Source organism: Ptychodera flava, chromosome 6, assembly GCF_041260155.1.
Source record: "Ptychodera flava strain L36383 chromosome 6, AS_Pfla_20210202, whole genome shotgun sequence".
Classification (NCBI taxonomy): domain Eukaryota; kingdom Metazoa; phylum Hemichordata; class Enteropneusta; family Ptychoderidae; genus Ptychodera; species Ptychodera flava.
This window is the reverse complement of record NC_091933.1, coordinates 3,305,426-3,310,000: the sequence shown is the minus strand read 5'-3', so window position 1 is coordinate 3,310,000 and position 4,575 is coordinate 3,305,426. Positions and strand designations below refer to the sequence as shown.

The window sequence follows — 4,575 nt, the reverse complement described above, 5'->3', positions numbered from 1 at the left end:
TTCAATACGTTTGGAAAAATATCTGTATTAGATTAGCGATTTGGTGAAGCATTTCTGAAGCTAATAGTTTACGCTGAAACTCAGCAAAACATGTGTACGAGAAAATGTCAACAACGCAGGCAATTACGAATACTTGGTAGGCCAACAATTGCACAGGAAGACACCGAGTTGCGCTTTTTCCCTGGCGACGCGGAGTCGTCGATACCAGGGTTTTATTCATTTGGAAGGAAATTAAATTTGTATCAGTAATCACCGCATAGTATAAAGACCGTCACCCTTCCCGTTGTTTGTCAGCCTACCTGAACAAGCGTCAACTTGAAATGAAAATTTAGGATGCTGCTTGTCATGTCGTTAAACTGTGTCGTACACTTGATGTTAGTCTACGGGTCAATGCAGTTTGCAGGCACAAAAAATATCCCCAAAACGACGAAAAACCACAGAACTCACGTCTACTTTACATATAAAAAAGATAATACTCATAATAGTATGGAAGCAAAGTTGGAACACTTGAATAGCATGTAGTTCCTCTGATAATAAAACAGTTGCAGAAATATCACTAAAGCCCTGCCTCTGTTTGTTTGCCAGGACATTATGAGAGCTTCGCGGTATCAGAGACGTTGGGGGAGGGGAGTTGTAACCCGTTTGCAGTAGGCGTTACCACATGAGAAATGTGTGCTTCTAAATCTATCTCTTATGCTAATCTAGAATTTATATGTCACACTCTTAAAATATCTATTTGTGTATTTCTCACTCTGTTCCCAAGACAGTCAAGGGTCACAGCGGCACAGGCAGTTTGGTCAGTGACAACTTGAAATGACAATGTATTTCCTGCCTAATGCAAAGATTTTTTTTGAAAAATAATAAATCGCCTTAGGAGTGTAATTTATAGAATAATGAATCCGGATGTAACTTCTGAAATAGAAACTGTCAAGTTTACTATTGCGCAGTGGTGTTAATTGGCAAGAGTGTGTGATATCGATTTCATTTCATAGCCTTCTCTGAAAGGAACATACGCCGTGCCAATTCTAAATGAGCGCCAACAGAGAAATAATAGACATGGTATTGTCAAAGATAAAGGGAAGAAGTGGCGTGGAATCACTATAAAGTCATAGGAATAATAACCACACAGCTTTGCCCTTCAACATAAATACTGTAGATTTTGCCGAACATCTGTTCTAAAATATAGGTTTTGTCGTTTTTAATGCACAAAATAACCAAGAGATTCAGGCGCATCTGAGGAGTGTTCACGAAATGCTGCAGAGCGTTGCATTCAGAACGACCCATCCGTGAGTATATCCGAAACTCCCTTCATAAGCTCTCAGAAAAAAAAAACTTTTAAAAAATTGATTTGAAATTTACACACTTTTGTGGGCAAGTCGTCTTCTTGTATTACATCCAAGTCTATCGATGAGCTTTGTCCGAGACGACATAGAAAAGACAGCCTATTTCCCGCCCTGACGTCACTCACGTTTACCAGCGCTTCATTGTGGTTGGCGCGCTAAGTTTTTTTCTCTCTGTTCCAGGATGCTACAAAAGCCCTTTAGGCACAAATTTCAAAATGCACAAATGAAATATGCGAACTGACGAACGCGGAAAAAAAAGGAATAAAAAAATCAATGAAACATTTTCTTAAACACAATAATGAAATGATATTGAAGTGTAGCTACTTGTAATCTTCTGCTCGTATTTGTCCAGCACACAGCTTCCGCGAGTGGGCCCATTATTTCATTGCATGCATTTTTTTCAATCATGTTCGCTAAGGAAAATATTTCCCTTCAAACGGATCTGAATCCACGCCTGCCATGAAAATGGTATGATAACATTAAAGCTTTCCGGACATCCATTGAAAACCTGTCAGAATATTTCTGTCCGCGCCGAGTACTGCGTAGTATTTGCGTTTTATCCTGCATGTTTCAAGCGCGGAATGGTTGGTCTTCGTTGAGGCGAATCGGAGAATCGAGATGATGACCGTGTGTCCATTAGACAAACGTATTTTGGGACAGACATCACTGAACGTTGGCAAAATAACAAGATAAATTGAAACCAAACTCAGGGAACAAATGCTGAACTCCGGCTTTGTGAAAAGAAGTTCACTTAAAACCCATTCAACCATTTGAAGACATGCATTGCTTACAATGTTTGGGATGAACATAATTACGAAAATTTTAACAATTGTCTCCACCTTACCTTAGATAGAAACCCAAAATGTTGAACCACACCTGAGCGATTTGATGTTATAGAGGCCTGTATCTGGCAATTTCCAGCCCTCTTTGCGTCTACTGAAGAAACTGGTATTAGAATCAACAGTATAGTCGGATCCCGATTCCAGAACTCGATATTTGATCTCGTCAGGGTGAAGGAAAACTCTGAAAATCTTTTCGCAAAATCAAATCATGATGACAATACTCGACTTCTTTCTCTGAAGATGACTACGACGAAAAACTTGGACGATGTCGCTCCTTGGATTTGTTGTTCTAGCTGAAATGCCAAATCCAATCGAGCTGGCTCGGAACGGAGAGACCTCACACGCATGCGCCCAGTTAAACAGCACGTAAACTAATAATGAAAGGAGTGAAATTGATTTGATAACAGAATATCGCCATGGCAACGGCGGAGTTTATGAGTTAATGGTATCTCGGCACAGTGATACACACGATAAAACAAAGCAAGATTCTATAAGATTGCGTATCTGTACATCAACGAGCCTGTCAATATTATTGCGACCTACATAGAATACTCATTTGAAAGCAAAACACTACAGTTTAGAACGCGGCAGTCGTTATCGAATTCTGACCATTTTAATAATCTGGATAAGAAGCGAAAGGGAAAAAATGTGAATCAAATGTTAGTAGTAAACATTCCTTTATGTTGCTTTTCTTTTATTCAGATAACTGCTTTAATGAGAATTCTATCAACTCAATTAGCTGAATAGATTATTGTTCAGATAGCATAAATCGCCTAGGCGCTGTGAGCGATGTATCTCAGTCTAGCTATAGTTCTGTAATTACATGACAGCGTCTGGGGGCGTGGTTTCGGCCGCCAGGGCAAGGGCAAATGCCATATTCATTTTGTTATTATGAATTGGTCAGTATCGATACGAATGAGATGGCAAACATACGTCTGTCCTTACGCTTATGTAGTAGACGAATCGTTTCCAATGTGTTTTCTTCCAAAATAAATTCCGACCATATGAGATAGGCAAACGTCAAAAATCATATCAGGAAATTAAAAAGACTTGGGCGTGGTCTGAATAATGAAAATGTAAATGCAAAATATTAAATACGAAATCAAATCGCGAAGTTTTGACATTCGTCTTGAGAACTGCGCACTTACCACCCCTCCTCCGCGAACGCCGGAACGAAAACTTCCTATCACACCATTAAATTCTAGAAATGCTCTTTAGATGTAATATAGTGTTTATGGACAACAGAGTGCAGAGGTTATCGTCCTACATTATGTCCGTATGAAGGTATTATCGAGGGCATATCAGCGACATGCGTAAATAGGTGGACACGCATTGAGATAAGTGAATTGTGCATCTTAGCAAATTCTATCATCTAAAGCTTGCATGCAACTATTTTATAGGGCCGTAGGCATGTTGTATACTGTAATGGCATCGAAATAACAAATTCTACATAACTCTAATAGGTGTATCACTCGGCACACCGACAGCAAAGCGAGTCAAACGATCCTAACAACTCATATTTCCCATTTATCTCAAATTTATCCCATTTATCATCCGTATATAAACTATTACAAGGGCAATAAAGACTCTCCTTCCCCATGTCATCTTTCCCTGGGTTCCATGGAAGCCACTATTTCTCACGAATGGAAATCCATTACCAGGAGAAAATGCAGGGTCATTTCTCTGACACGCATGGAAAGATATATTCACGTTTTATGAGACAGGGGCACGTGATGGATCAGTCACACAACGGCTAACTTCATCCAAGTCATATTCGTCCATTCATATGACTGTGCATGTTGAGAACTGACATCTGAGAAATAAATAGTTTTGATGACGTCTTTCCTGGCACACAAGGATCTACAAAGTTACTAAAATATGTTTGCAAACTACATACCTACATAGGATTTTGCTGAGGAAGGCTATTCTAGGGAGACTGATTTTGCATGACTGGTCTTCAAATGTACTTTTTGGATTTTTACATGCATGCATCTTGATAGTAGACCATAAAAAGAGACTTATACATAACAGAACAGTTAAATGTTAATATGTCCCTCGTGTGTTAATGTTTTGCCGCTCGATTCCAAATGACGGAGCGGCACTTACGTTTGTCTTAAAAATTCATTATCTCTGTGAGTTTGAAACTGTTTCCTAGAGATGCTCTAGCTTCTAACGAGGTTCTGGTATCAGTCTTCCATCGCGATTTTTATGAAAGTCGTGCCGAAAGGTCTAGTACATCTTGAAAACATTGTACCCTAGGGTGCTTCGTTGCCATTCTTGGATATGCTTCTTCGTTTAGGGTAAGTTATGTCAACACTGAACGAAGCTTGGAGTCTCATGAGATCTGTACAGTTTGATCAGTATCATACAGAATGAATCAATCTACCATG

At 39.3% G+C, this 4,575-nt stretch overlaps 1 protein-coding gene across 1 annotated transcript in view; it reads right to left on the bottom strand.

Moving 5' to 3' along the window:
• Positions 1–2,496, bottom strand: part of LOC139134608 (metabotropic glutamate receptor 3-like) — a 116,395-nt gene extending 113,899 nt beyond the window's left edge. Inside the window, exon 1 of the mRNA XM_070701529.1 lies at positions 2,188–2,496. The gene's annotated coding sequence lies outside the window, so the exon portion shown is untranslated. The remainder of the gene's footprint in view (positions 1–2,187) is intronic.
• Between the last annotated feature and the right edge of the window lie 2,079 nt (positions 2,497–4,575).